The following is a 16,011-nucleotide window of genomic DNA, read 5'->3' on the forward strand; positions in this document are numbered from 1 at the left end:
TATCATATATAATAATGTGGTCTAAGAGCATACATATTCTGTCTATATTCTAAATATATAGATAGTATATAAATATATATTCTAATAATATATATTTCTAAAAATATATGTTTCTAAGACATTCTCTTTAAGAATGTATATATTCTTCTAAAGATTTAAATATGTAATATAAATAAATATATACATTTATTTATATGTGTATATACAGACAAAAACATTGCTGCTTAAAGATCTACAAAGGAAATAGTACTTCCATTGATTCATCTTTCCAAAACTTCTTTGTTTTAGTTGGCTGCTGCCTTTAGTCTTCTCACCTCCTTTGCTTGCAGCCTTCTGGGCAGGCTCCAACTTTTTACTCACAGTCATTTCTAAGGCATTCTGTTTACTTTACTATCTCTTAATCTGTACATATATGAGTTCAGAGTCCAGTGTATCCTTCAAAGCCTGCTTTCCCTGTCCTCTGTGAAATTTGTTCTAGTTTCCCAACTGGCTCTGACTTCTCATTGTGTGTCTTCATCAGGGCTCTGATTATTATAATTTAAATACCGTAATTGATATGCTTGTTGATATGATTTGGCTGTGTCCCCACCCAAATCTTATCTTGAATTGTAGCTCTCATAATTCCCACATGTTGTAGCAGGAACCCAGTGGGAGTTAATAGAATCATAGGGGCGTTTTCCCCCATACTGTACTCATGGTAGTGAATAAGCCTCATGAAAGCTGATGGTTTTATAAGGGGAAACCTCTTTTGCTTGGTTTTCATTCTGTCTCTTGCCTGCCACCAATGTGAGACATGCCTTTCACCTTCCACCATGGTTGTGAGGCCTCCCTAGCCACATAACTGTGAATCCATTAAACCTCTTTTTCTTTATAAATTACCCAGTCTTGAGTATATCTTTAACAGTAGTGTGAGAATAAACTAATACACCTGTCTTATGTCTTTGTTGGATTGTGGGCTTCCTGAGAACAGAAGCTTTCCTTTCCTCATCTATATTTTCTGCTTTTCTCACCCTCAGCTCTCTGTTTGGCATAGGGTAAATAATAATGTTTCTTGATTGAACTGTTAACTGAATCTGTTTTCTTACAAGGGACTCCTGAAAATCATTCTCATGGTTTCATTTCTAATTTGCCGGCTATTCTGTGATGTCTATCTCCTTCAATTTCTATCTCTTTCATATGCATTTTCATCGTATTACTTTTCTATATATTTGTCAAACAGAAGTCAACTTCATACGTGCATTTCTCCTTTATTTATTTATTTATTTATTCATTTATTTATCATGCCATTGCACTGCAGCCTGGGCAACAAAAGATGGAGTTTCGCTCTTGTTGCCCAGGCTGGAGTACAATGGCGTGATCTCGGCTCACTGCAACCACCCTACCCAGGTTCAAGTGATTCTCCTGCCTCAACCTCCACAGTAGCTGAGATTACAGATGCCCGCCACCATGCCTGGCTAAATTTTTGTATTTTTAAAGTAGAGATGAGGTTTCACCATGTTGGGCAGGCTCGTGCTCTCCCATCTTTATAGCCTCACTTGGTTTCATTATTCTCTTCCCAAGTACAGTAACCAGAGGTGCACATGCACATCCTATGCCCATCCACATATAGAAAGGGCCAAGAGGAAAGACACCAATAAATTAATGCTTATATCTGGGTATAGAAAATGGCCATGTAAGTATGGATTTACAGCTTACTAGGCACAATCATGTTTCTTAAATATATTATGTTCATTCTCATCTTCGGGTGTTAAATGTTTATGCTGCTTTCATTAGCAGTTTTCTACCTAATCTTTTGAACCAAATTTTCCCAATTTTTTGAGGCCCAGTTCACATTCTGCATGATACATGAAGCCTTGTTCCAACACATGAATCTCCAGTGGTAGCTGCCTCTTGTGAATTTCAAACTTTTTGAGAGAAGGAAACCTTGGAACTGTCACTACATCTTTTATGCTACATAGAGCAACTATTTGCTTGTATCAAACCTTGTGAGAATTAGAAAACAGTACCCTCCCTGGCAAATGCAACTAGAGCCTGTGGTTTAGTAAGCATAACATGAACTAAATTGTAGCTTTTATGAGCCCCCTCTACATTTGGCTAGGTATTTTTGTACAGGGAACAAATGGTAATATACATTTTGTTGAGATCACATCTTACATTTTGATGTAATTTGACTTTTCCATACCAAATAATGTGACATTTAAGATTAATGTAATTTCTGGTAACAGAGGGGCACTTACATGCTTTTAAAAATGGATACAAATATTTGTGCTCCATATGGGGTATATGTGATATTTTGTTACATGCACAGACTATGTAATGACCAAGTCTGGGTACCTGAGGTGTCCATGGCCTTGAGTGCTTATTATTTCTATATATTGGGAACATTTTGAGTTCTCTCATCCAGTTATTCTGGAAAATATAATACATTGTTCTTAACTATAGTCATCCTACTTTGCTATCAAACATTAGGACTTACTTTCTCTATCTAATGTATGTTTATACCCACTAACCAGCCTCTCTTTATACCCCACACTCACCTATACATCTTTCCCAGCTCCACGTATCTATCAGTCTGTTCTCTACCTCCATGAAATCAAACTTTTAACTTCTACAAATGAGTGAGAATATATGATATTCATCTTTCTGTGCGTGGCTTATGTCACACAACACAGTGATCTCTAGTTCAACTCATGTTGCTGCAAATGACATGATTTAATTCTTTTTTATTGCTGAATGGTATTCCTTTGTGTATTTTCTTTGATATTTAACATATTTTCTTTATTCATTCATCTGTCAATAGACACTTAGCTTGATTCCATATCTTTGCTATTGTAAATAGTGCTGCAATAAACATAGGAGTGCAGGTATTCCTTTTATATACTGATCTTTTTCTCTTTATATCCAATAGTAGGAATGCTGGAGCATATGGCAGTTCAACTTTTAAGTTTTGAGAAATCTTCATGCTATTTTCATAGTGGTTGTACTAATTTTCATTCCTACTAACAGTGTAACAAGTTCTTCTTGTTATTAATTTCTAGTTTTATTTTGTCATGGTCTAAGAGGACAATATGATTTGAATTTATAAAAATTTGTTGTTATTTTATGTCCTAACATATGGTGCATTCTGGAGAATATTCCATGTGCTAAGAAGAATGTGTATACACTAGCTGTTAAATAAAATGTTCTATAAGTGTAAGTGTCTTTTAGGTCCCTTTGGTCTCTTGTGCTCTTTGAATCTAATGTTTCTTTGTTAATTTTCTATTATTGATTTTCTGTAAGATTTCCCATTTTTCCATATCCTTGCTTTTTAGTAATAACCATTCTAACTATGGTAAGATGATATCTCACTGGGGTTTTGATTTGTATTTCCCTGATAACTAGTGATGTGGAACATTTGTTTTTTATATATCTGGTGGCCATTGTATCTCTTCTTCTGAGAAATGTCTATTCATGTCTTTTCCTACCTTTTAATAAGGTTATTTGTTTTGTTATTGTTCAGGTGTTTGAATTCCTTGTATATTCTGGAAGAATAGTTTGCAAATATTTGCTCCCATTCATAAGGATGCCTCTTCACTCTATTAACTGTTTTCTTTGCTATACAGAAACTTTTTAGTTTAATATAGTACCGTTTGTCTATTTTTGTTTTTGTTGTCTGTGCCCTTGGCGTCTTAGCCATAAAATCTTTGCCTAGACCAGTCCTGAAGCGTTTTCCATATGTTTTCTTCTACTAGTTTTATAGTTTCAGGCCTTACATCTAAATTTTTAATCCATTTTGATTTGATTTTTGACTACAGTGAGAAATAGGGCTCTAGTTTCATTCTTTTGCATATGGATATCAATTTTTTCAGCACCATTTATTGGAGAAGCTGTCCTTTCCCCAGCATACATTATTGGTGCCTTTATTGAAAATGCTTGAACTGTAAATGCATGAATTTATAACTAGGTTTTCTATTTTGTTTCATTGCTTCATGTGTCTGTTTTTATACCAATACCATGCTGTTTTCATTAATATTTTTATATCCATACTATTACTGTTTTTATTACTATTATTAGGATTGCTTTGGCTATTTGGTCTCTTTTTTGATACTAAATAAATTTTGTTCTCTTTTTCTATTGCTGTGAAAAATGACATTACCATCTTGATAGAAATTAGATTGAATCTGCAGATTTCTATGGGCAATGTGATCATTTTAATTATATTTTTCCAATCCACGAGCATGGGCAATTTTTCCATTTTTTGTGTCCTCTTAACTTTTTTTTAAATTAGTGTTTCATAGTTTTCCTTATAGAGATCTTTCACTTCCTTGGTTAAATTTATTCCTATTTTTATAGCTATTGTAAATGGAATTGTCTTCTTGATATGTTTCTCAGCTAGTTCATTGTTGGTGTACAGAAATGCTACCGATTTTTGTCACTGATTTTTGAATGTTGATTTTATATCCTGCAATTTGACTAAATTTATTTATTAGGTCTAAGAATTTTTTGTTGGAATCTTTGGGTTTTTCTAGATCTAACATTCTAGATCTGCAAAGTGTAACAATTTGACTTCCTCTTTTTCAATCTGGATGCCTTCTATTTCTTTTTTTGCCTAATTGCTCTGGCTAGGACTTCCAGTTTTCTGTTGAACAGGAATGATGAATAGGAGTAGACATTCTTGTCTTGTTTCAGTTCTTAAAGGAAGGGCTTTCAGCTTTAGCATTCAGTATGATGTCAGCTGTGAGTTTGTCATATATGGCCTTTATTTTATTGAGGTATTTTTCTTTCAACGGCTAGTTTGTGGAGATTTTTTTATTATGAAGAAGTGTTGAATATTATCAAATGCTTTTTCTGTGTCAACTAGGATGATTATATGCTTTTTTCCCTTTATTCTGTTAATATAATCTATCATATTTATTGATTTGTATATTTTCACCATCCTTGAATTCCTTGGATAAATTCTACTTGATCATGGTGCTTTTTTTTTATGTGATGTTGAATTTGGTTTGCTAGTATGTTGTTGACAATTTGTGCATCTATGTTCATCAGGCATATTGGTCTAGAGTTTTCTTTTTTGTTGCATACTTGTCTGATTTTGGTATCAGGGTAATGCTGGCCTTGCAGAATGAGTTAGGGGAAATTTCCTTCCTTCAATTGTTTGGAATAGTTTGAGGAAAATCGGTGTTAGTTCTTTGAAAGCTTGGTAGAATCCAGCAGTCAAGTCATCTGGTCCTTGTCTTTTCTTTTTGGGGAGACATTTTATTACTAATTCAATCTCATTATTCATTATTGGTCTGTTCAGACTTTCTAGTTCTTACTGATTCAGTCTTAGTAGGCTGTATGTGTCCAGGAAATTATCCATTTTTTCTAGATTTTCCAGTTTGTTAGCATATAGTTGATCATAATAGTCTGTGATGATTTTTGGTATTTCTGTAGTATCAGTTGTAATGTCTTCTTTTTCATTTTTGGCTTTGGTTTTTATTTTTTGAGTCTTTTCTCATTTTTTTCTTGGTTATTCTAGCTAGACATTTGTTGACTGTTTGTTTTTTCAAAAAAAAATTTCATGTTTTTGATCTTTTGAATTAGTTTTCTAATCTCAATTTTGTTTAGTCCTGCTCTAATTATTATTATTTCTTTCCATCTGCTAGTTTTGGGTTTGGTTTCTTTATGCTTTTCAAACTCCTTGAGGTGCATCACTGGATTATTTTAGAAACTTTCTTCCTTTTTGATGTAGCCATTTATTGCTATAAATATCCCTTATAGCACTGCTTTTACTGTATCCCATACAGCTTGGTATGCTGGGTTTCAAGACATTTTTCATTTTCATTTGTTTTGAGAATATTTATTTCCTCCTTAATTTCCTCCTTGACCCAGTGGTCATTCAGGAGCAAGTTGTTTAATTTTAAATGTCCAAGTTTCCTCTTGTTATTAAGTTCTAGTTTTATTTTGTTGTGGTTTGAAAAGACAATATGATTTCAATTTATAAAAATTTGTTAAAATTTATTTATGTCGTAGCATATGGTCTATTCTGGAGAATGTTCCATATGTTGATAAGATGAATGTGTATACTATAGCTGTTAAATAAAATGTTCTGTGAGCATAAATGTCTTTTACGTTCCTTTGGTCTAATGTGCAGTTTGAATCTAAAGTTTCTTTGTTGATTTTCTGTCTAGTTGATCTGTCTAATGCTGAAAGTCGGGTGGTAAAGTCCCCAACCATTATTGTGTTGGAGTCTATCTCTCCCTTTAGGTGTAATAAGATTTGAATATAAAATCTTATTATATATATATATATATATATATATATATATATATATATATATAATAAGATAGATATATATATATATATAAGAAGATATATATATATAATAAGATTTACATATCTGGGTGTGCTGGTGTTAGGTGTGTATATTTTAAAAATAGTCATATTATCATGCTGAATTGACCCCTTTATAATTATATAATTACCTTTTTAAAAAATTATTTTTGACTTAAAGTCTGTTTTATATGATATAGGTATAGCTGCTCCTGTTTGCTTTTGGCTTCTGTTTATGTAGAATATTTTGTTTCATCTTTTTACTTTCAACTTTTATCAAGCTTGTCCAATCCACAGTCTGTAGGCTGCATGCAGCCCAGGGTGGCTTTGAATGTGGCCCAACACAAATTTGTAAACTTTCTTAAAACATTATGAGGTTTTATTAAAGCTCATTCACTATAATTAGTGTTAGTGTATTTTATGCATGGTCCAAGACAGTTCTCCTTCCAATGTGGCTTGGGGAAGCCAAAAGGTTGGACACCCCTGCTCTATATGAATCTTTACAGATAAGAATAGTTTATTGAAGGCAGTATGTAGTTGGGTTATGTATTTTTATTCCATTTAACTAGACTGTATCTTTTAAGTGGAAATTTTAATTCATTTACATTCAAGGTTATAATTGATATTGGAAGATTTATTCCTGTCATTTTATTAATTTATTTCTGGTTGTTTGTATATCCCTTGTTCTTTTCTTCTCTCTTTGTTTATCATATGGCTTGGTGGTTTTCTGTATTAGTAACACATGAATCCTTTCTTATCCTTATTTATGTGTTTGCACTACCAGTGGGTTTTAAACATTCGTGTGTTTTCATGATAATAGATATCATCTTTTCACTTTCAGATGTAGCATTTTTGAAAGCATTTATTGTAAGATTGGTCTACTGATGATGAATTTTCTCAGCTATTGCTTATCTTAGAAATATTTTATTTCTTCTTCATTTATAAAGGATAACTTTGCTGGGTATTCAATTATTGGTTGGCATTTTTGGTTTTTATTTCCAACACTTTGAATATATCATCTCATTCTTTTCTGGCCTGTAAGGTTTCTGCTGAAAAACCGCTATTAGTCTGATGAAATTTCCTTTATAAACAACTCGATATTTTTCCCCTGCTGTTTTTAGAATTCTCTTTGTCTTTAACATTTGATAGTTTGATTATGATATACTGTGGAAAAGACCTTTTTGTAGTATATCTGTTTGGGCATCTCTAACCTTTCCGAATCTGGATGTCTAAATCTCTTGCTAGATTTGTGAAGTTTTCAGCCATTATTTTGTTAAATAGTTTTTTAAACTCCTTCATTTATCTTGCCTTCTTGGACAACAATCGTTTGGATATTTGGTTGCTTTAAGATGTCCCATATGTCACATATACTTTATTATTCTTATTAATTTCAAGTTTATTTATTCCTGAACTGGGTTATTTTGAAAGACCTGTCTTCAAGTTCTGATATTCTTTCTTCTGCTTGATCTAGTCTATTATCAAAATGTTTACAAGTATTTTGTTTTTCATTCAATGACTTCTTTGGCTCCAAAATTTCTATTTGGTTCTTTTAAAAAATATATCTTGCTCTTTGGTAAATATTTCTTTCATATGCTAAATTATTTGTATTGTTTTCCTGTATTCTCTGGTATCTCACTGAACTTTAATATCATTATTTTGAATTCTTTATTTATGATTTTATAAAGTTCTTTTTAATTTAAATCTATTGCTGGAGTATTATTGTATTCCTTTGGAGGTGTCATATCTTGTTTTTTTAATGTTTTTGTGTCTTTACATTGATATCCACACATCTTGTCTAATGAGAGCTTATTTCAATTTTTTGAATTAGCTTTTCTAAGGGAGGACTGAAGATATATCTATCATGTTGGTTAGGTCATACACTTTGGCTTTGATACTGGGTGCATACCGTAGTATAGTCTCCATATAATTTATTTTGCTGTACATAGCATTAGTGCTGTTTGTGATTTCCTTGGTAGATTAGGCTATTGCATCCTTCTTATTTTCTCTCTTATTTGTTATCAGGGTCAGTGGGGAAGTTTTGCTGAAATGGGGATGCCAGATGGGCCTGTCCTTGGACTCCAGTTGTGGCAGTAGTGACCTGAACATGACTGTTCTTGGGCTCCAGGATAGCAACACTGGCACCAGTGTTAGAGGGTGCACACAGGTTTGGGCCTCCTGGAGACTTACTCAGGTGCTGGCAGTGGCAGCAGTGGGCCAAGTAGGTGGGCTGGTTTAGGCCTCTGAGCAGTAAGTGTGGTATGGGAGACGGTAGTAAGCAGTGATGGGACTAACATCTGGGTCCCACGTGGTTCACACTGGTGTTAGCAGTGGCTGTGACAAGTTGCATGAATTAGTCACCAGGCCTGCAGGTGGGTGCTTGCAGTGGTGGTGGTAGCAGGTTGGGTGAGCCTGACCTAGGATCCTTGGAGGAGTTCTCTGGTTCCAATGTTAATTGCCTGGGCTGCATGTTCCCCAGACCTCCAGAAGGCGTGTTCAGGCATTGCAGGGGCAGAGTTTGGCTGGGAAGACCTTTCTGCAAGCCTTCTGGTGGTGCGTGCAGACACTGGCTGTGGTATGCTTGGGCAGGGCAATACCTAGGACCAGAGTGTAATGCTTGGGTGGGGATGGCAATGGCTGTGCTGTAGCCTTGTTACTGAGGAGGGAAGAGTTGCTTTCAGTGGCAGCAACCAAATGCAGGCAGCTGGGGAGTAAGCACTTTACAAGTGTTTTGGCCCCAGTTGTGGCAGCTTGAAATGGCAGCTACTGTGAGAAGGGACGTTTGTCCCTGGAGCCCGTGAAAATAAACTGCAGCTTTTCTACTGGAGGCATTGTGGCCTTTGCAAATGGCTTATGCTTCAGTCATGGAGGTAGCAGTCAACTATGGTAGTGGCTGCTATTGGGAAATACCAATGAGGCTCTAGAAATGTGGACGTGCATGGTCTGTTGGACCCCCAGACAAGATGCAATCTTTTGGGATCTGGTCTGTCAATATGGTGCTTTGTTGTGGATGTTTAGGGCTCAGGGTGTGTGTGAGACTCAGTTTGAGCTTTCTCTTCAGATCTGTCCCCAGGCGCTCCCTATGTCAGTCTGGGGACCCATGAGGGTTTAGAGGCTTTCCTGTGGCTAGCATACAAAAGTCCATAGTGTGAATGTGAACTACAGGAGTAACTCACTTACTCTTTCCCTACACTGGGGAGCCTTTGTAGGCTCCCAGCTGATCCTGGCTAAGCAGGCTAGCTTGTTCTTCTCTTTATCTTTACTTTAAGTGTTTCCTGTCACTTTTCTGTTAAAAGTCTAATGTGTTCTCTCCCAGATTATCTGTTTGAAGTGTGTTTATCTATTTTGAACAGTATTTTTGTCAAAGCCATTCAACAAGCACTATTTTGGTTCTTCTTTGTGGAGGAGGCAAGTGCTAGATGCCTCTAGTTAGCCATCTTGAAGCCCCTCTGTATACTTCTTTGTGTAAGCCACAGAATCTATAGTATGCCATCAATGAATAAGTGATTTTCATGTTAGAACTCCTAAATGCGATGAGATCTCATTATAATGGAGTGGTCAAATCAAATTTGACCATTTTAACAACTAGCAATAATATTCGAAATAAGTGGAAATGAGAAAGGCTTAAGCTCAGGAGGCCAGTGGAATAGGTTATTTATTTGGTAACATGTTTATAGAAAAAAAAAGACTCTTGAAGTTTCCTAAGGAAAATGAAACATAATCAGGTTTAGATAGAATAGCATAGTCCACAAATAAAGGTAAATCAGGGATTTCTTGCTTGTAGGACACACACAAAAAAGAATGCTACTGTATTAGTCAGTTTTCACACTGTTGATAGACATACCTGAGACTGGGAAGAAAAAGAGGTTTAATTGAATTTACAGTTCCACCTATCTTGGGAGGCCTCAGAATCATGGTGGGAGGTGAAAGACATTTCTTACATGGTGGTGGAAAGAGAAAATGAGAAGGATAGCAAGTAGAAACCCCTGATAAACATAACAAGAGTTACCTTTGCTCCAATTCCCAAGTTCCTGATCTCCATCTGAGACCACCTAGACCTGGATTTCATTTTCCATGTCATTATTAGTATTTTTGTCAAAGCCATTCAACAAGTCTCTGGGAAGTTCCAAACTTTCCAACATTTCTTGTCTTTTTCTGAGCTCTCCAAACTGTTCAAACCCTGCTTAGTATCCACTACCAAAGTTGCTTCCACATTTTTGGGTATTTTTCCAGCAATGCTCCACTCTACTGGTACCAGTTTACTGTATTAGTTTGTTTTCACACTGCTGATAAAGACATACCGAAGCCTGGGAGGAAAAAAAAAATGTTTAATTGGACTTACAGTCTCACGTGGCTGGGGAGGCCTTAGAATTATGGTTGGAGGTGAAAGGCACTTCTTACATTGAGGTGGCAAGAGAAAATAAGAAAGATACAAAATCAGAAACCCCTGATATACCATCAGATCTCATGAGACTTATTTACTACCATGAGAACAGGATGGGAGAAACTATCCCCATGATTCAAATGATCTCCTACCAGGTCCCTCCCACAACACATGGGAATTATGGGAGTACAATTCAAGATGAGATTTGGGTGGGGACACAGAGCCAAACTATATCGACTACTGAAAAAAAAGGAAAGTAAACATGAGTGGAAGAAACTGGACTCTGGAATGTCATGTTCACATGCTGTTGAGACTTGATTTAAAGTGGAAAGCAAAAAATATAGTTTTGTAAAGCTAGTACAAATATTAAGCATATATATATTAATTTTGGTGTTTGTAGAGAGGATTAGCTGAAATTGGTAGTATTTGGGAAGAATCTTCAGACTATATCATTCTTTATTAATTTATTTGACTAGAGCAATTAAACATCAGTTCTATAAGCACTAACTTCATTTTGTATTTATCAACTTTGATGTATGGTTATTATAAATTTATATTCCATTTTCTTTTTTTATAATCAAATTTTATTTTTTTTTCTATTTATTTTATTGCATTTTAGGTTTTGGGGTACATGTGAAGAACATGCAAGATTGTTGCATAGGTACACACGTCGCAGTGTGATTTGCTGCCTTCCTCCCCATCACCTACATCTGGCATCTCTCCCCTTGCTATCTCTCCCCAGCACCACACCCCCCACCATCCCTCCCCTATTTCCCACCAACTGACCCCAGTGTGTAGTGCTCCCCTCCCTGTGTCCACATGTTCTCATTGTTCAACACCTGCCTATGAGTGAGAACATGTGGTGTTTGATCTTCTGCTCTTCTGTCAGTTTGCTGAGAATGATGGTTTCCAGGTTCATCCATGTCCCTACTAAGGACACAAACTCATCATTTTTGATGGTTGCATAATAATCCATGGTGTATATGTGCCACATTTTCCGTGTCCAGTCTGTAATCGATGGGCATTTGGGTTGGTTCCAGGTCTTTTCTTTTGTAAACAGTGCTGCAATGAACATTCGTGTGCACGTGTCCTTATAGTAGAACGATTTATAATCCTTTGGATATATACCCAGTAATTGGATTGCTGGGTCAAGTGGAATTTCTATTTCTAGGTCCTTGAGGAATCGCCACACTGTCTTCCACAATGGTTGAACTAATTTACACTCCCACCAACAGTGTAAAAGTGTTCCTATTTCTCCACATCCTCTCCAGCATCAGTTGTCTCCAGATTTTTTAATGATTGCCATTCTAACTGGCGTGAGATGGTATCTCAATGTAGTTTTGATTTGCGTTTCTCTAATGACCAGTGATGATGAGCATTTTTTCATATGTTTGTTGGCCTCATGTATGTCTTCTTTTGTAAAGTGTCTGTTCATATCCTTTGCCCACTTTTGAATGGGCTTGTTTGTTTTTTTCTTGTAAATCTGTTTTAGTTCTTTGTAAATTCTGGATATCAGCCCTTTGTCAAATGAGTAAACTGCAAAATTTTTTCCCATTCTGTTGGTTGCCGATTCACTCTAATGACTGTTTCTTTTGCTTTGCAGAAGCTGTGGAGTTTGATTAGGTCCCATTTGCCTATTTTGGCTTTTGTTGTCAATGATTTTGGTGTTTTGGTCATGAAGTCCTTGCCTACACCTATGTCCTGAATGGTTTTGCCTAGATTTTCTTCTAGGATTTTTATGGTGATAGGTCTTATGTTTAAGTCTTTAATCCATCTGGAGTTAATTTTAGTGTAAGGTGTCAGGAAGGGGTCCAGTTTCTGCTTTCTGCACATGGTTAGCCAGTTTTCCCAACACCATTTATTAAACAGGAAATCCTTTCCCCATTGTTTGTTTTTGTCTGGTTTGTCAAAGATCAGATGGCTGTAGATATGTTGTGTTGCCTCCGAGACCTCTGTTCTGTTCCATTGGTCTATATCTCTGTTTTGGTACCAGTACCATGCTGTTTTGATTACTGTAGTCTTGTAGTATAGTTTGAAGTCCAGTAGTGTGATGCCTCCCGCTTTGTTCTTTTTGCTTAGAATTGACTTGGTTATGCGGGCTCTCTTTTGGTTCCATATGAAGTTTAAGGTGTTTTTTTCCAGTTGTTTGAAGAAGGTCATTGGTAGCTTGATGGGGATAGCGTTGAATCTGTAAATTACTTTGGGCAAATATGGCCATTTTCATAATATTGATTCTTCCTAACCATGAACATGGAATGTTTCTCCATCTGTTTGTGTTCTCTCTTATTTCGTTGAGCAGTGGTTTGTAGTTCTCCTTGAAGAGGTCCTTTACATTCCTTGTTAGTTGTATTCCTAGGTATTTTATTCTCTTTGTGGCAATTGTGAATGGCAGTTCATTCTTGATTTGGCTCTCTTTAAGTCTGTTATTGGTGTATAGGAATGCATGTGATTTTTGCAGATTGATTTTTATCCTGATACTTGCTGAAGTTGCTTATCAGTTTCAGGAGATTTGGGGCTGAGACGATGGGGTCTTCTAGATATACAATCATGTCGCCTGCAAATAGAGACAATTTGACTTCCTCCTTTCCTATTTGAATGCCCTTTATTTCTTTTTCTTGCCTGATTGCTGTGGCTAGAACTTCTAGTACTATATTGACTAGGAGTGCTGAGAGAGGGTATCCTTGTCTAGTGCCAGATTTCAAGGGGAATGCTTCCTGTTTTTGCTCATTCAGTATGATGTTGGCTGTTGGTTTGTCGTAAGTAGCTTTTGTTATTTTGAGATATGTTCCGTCAATACCTAGCTTGTTGAGGGTTTTTATCATAAAGGGCTGTTGAATTTTGTCAAAGGCCTTCTCTGCATCAATTGAGATAATCATGTGGTTTTTGTCTTTGGTTCTGTTTATGTGGTGAATTACGTTTATAGACTTGTGTATGTTGAACCAGCTTTGCATCCCCGGAATGAATCCTACTTGATCATGGTGGATAAGCTTTTTGATGTGCTGTTGCAATTGACTTGTCAGTATTTTATTGAAGATTTTTGCATCTATGTTCATCATGGATATTGGCCTGAAGTTTTCTTTTCTTGTTGAGTCTCTGCCGGGTTTTGGAATCAGGATGATGTTGGTNCAGAAGGAATGGTACCAGCTCCTCTTTGTGTGTCTGGTAGAATTCGGCTGTGAACCCATCTGGACCTGTGCTTTTTTTAGGTGGTAAGCTGTTAATTGCTGCCTCAACTTCAGACCTTGTTATGGGTCTGTTCAGGGTTTTGGCTTCTTCCTGGTTTAGGCTTGGGAGGAGGCAAGTGTCCAGGAATTTATCCATTTCTTCCAAGTTTACTAGTTTATGTGCATTGAGTTGTTTGTAATAATCTCTGATGATGGTTTGAATTTCTGTGGAATCTGTGGTGATATCCCCTTTATTGTTTTTTATTGCATCAATTTGGTTTTTCTCTCTTTTCTTTTTTATTAATCTGGCTAGTGGTCTATTTTGTTGATCTTTTGAAAAACAAGCTCCTGGATTTATTGATTTTCTGAAGGGTTTTTTGTGTCTCTATCTCCTTCAGTTCTGCTCTGATATTAGCTATTTCTTGTCATCTGCTAGACTTTGAGATTTTTTGATCTTGCTTCTCTAGCTCTTTCAATTTTGACGATAGGGGGTCAATTTTTGATCTCTCCTTGCTTCTTATGTGGGCACTTATTGCTATATATTTTCCTCTAGAGACTGCTTTAAATGTGTCCCAGAGATTCTGGTATGTTGTGTCTTCATTCTCGTTGGTTTCGAAGAACATCTTTATTTCTGTCTTCATTTCATTGTTTATCCAGTCAACATTCAAGAGCAAGTTGTTCAGTTTCCATTAAGCTGTGCGGTTCTGGGTTAGTTTTTGAATTCTGAGTTCTAACTTGATTGCACTGTGGTCTGAGAGACTGTTATGATTTCCATTCTTTTGCATTTGCTGAGGAGTGATTTACTCCCAATTATGTGGTCAATTTTAGAGTAGGTGTGATGTGGTGCTGAGCAGAATGTATATTCTGTGGATTTGGGGTGGAGAGTTCTGTAAATGTCTATTAGGTTTGCTTGGTCCAGGTCTGAGTTCAAGTCCTGGATGTCCTTGTTAATTTTCTGTCTAGTTGATCTGTCTAATATTGACAGTGGGGTGTTAAAGTCTCCCACTATAATTGTGTGGGAGTCTTAGTCTCTTTGTAAGTCATTAAGAACTTGCCTTATGTATCTGGTTGCTCCTGTATTGGGTGCGTATATATTTAGGATCGTTAGCTCTTCTTGTTGCATTGATCCTTTTACCATTATGTAATGTCCTTCTTTATCTCTTTTGATCTTTCTTGCTTTAAAGTCTAATTTATCAGAGATGAGAATTGCAACTCCTGCTTTTTTTTTGCTCTCCATTTGCTTGGTAAATCTTCCTCCATCCCTTTATTTTGAGCCTTTGTGTATCCTTGCCTGTGAGATGGGTTTCCTGGTTACAGCACACCAATGGGCTTTGGCTTTTTATCCAATTTGCCAGTCTGTGTCTTTTGATTGGGGCATTTAGTCCATTTACATTTAGGGTTAATATTGTTATGTGTGTATTTGATACTGCCATTTTGGTGCTAGCTGGCTGTTTTGCCCATTAGTTGATGCAGATTCTTTATTGTGTTGATTGTCTTTACCATTTGGAATGTTTTTGGAGTGGCTGGTACTGCTTGTTCCTTTTTATGTGTAGAGCCTCTTTCTGGAGCTCTTGTAAAGTTGGTCTGGTGGTGATGAAATCTCTGAGTACTTGCATGTTCACAAAGGATTTTATTTTTCCTTCACTTATGAAGCTTAGTTTGGCTGGATAGGAGATTCTTGGTTGAAACTTCTTTTCTTTAAGGATGTTGAATATTGGCCCCCACTCTCTTCTCGCTTGTAGGGTTTCTGCTGAGAGATCTGCTATAAGTCTGATTGGCTTCCCTTTGTGGGTAACCTGACCTTTCTCTCTGGCTGCCCTTAGTATTTTCTTCTTCATTTCAACCCTGGTGAATCTCACGATTATGTGCCTTGTGGTTGCTCTTCTTGATGAATATCTTTGTGGTGTTCTCCATATTTCCTGGACTTGAACGTTTGCCTGCCTTGCTAGGTTGGGGAAGTTTTCCTGGATAATATCCTGAAGAGTATTTTCCAGCTTGGATTCATTCTCTTCGTCGCATTCAGGTACGCCTATCAAACGTAGATTAGGTCTTTTCACATAGTCCCACATTTCTTGGAGACTTTGTTCATTCCTTTTTACCCTTTTTCTCCAGTCTTGCCTTCCCGTTTTATTTCATTGAGTTGATCTTCGACCTCTGATATCCTTTCTTCTGCTT

At 36.4% G+C, this 16,011-nt stretch overlaps 1 long non-coding RNA gene across 1 annotated transcript in view; it reads right to left on the reverse strand.

The window, feature by feature from the left end:
* Positions 1-9,460: 9,460 nt before the first annotated feature.
* The window catches only part of LOC108305673, a 25,913-nt gene continuing 19,362 nt past the window's right edge, over positions 9,461-16,011 (reverse strand). Inside the window, exons 2-3 of the long non-coding RNA XR_005200653.1 lie at positions 10,590-10,595; positions 9,461-9,480 (exon numbers count right to left, since the gene is read on the reverse strand). This is a non-coding gene — a long non-coding RNA (uncharacterized LOC108305673). The remainder of the gene's footprint in view (positions 9,481-10,589; positions 10,596-16,011) is intronic.

This window comes from Cebus imitator, unplaced genomic scaffold (assembly GCF_001604975.1).
Source record: "Cebus imitator isolate Cc_AM_T3 unplaced genomic scaffold, Cebus_imitator-1.0 Scaffold65, whole genome shotgun sequence".
Lineage (NCBI taxonomy): Eukaryota > Metazoa > Chordata > Mammalia > Primates > Cebidae > Cebus > Cebus imitator.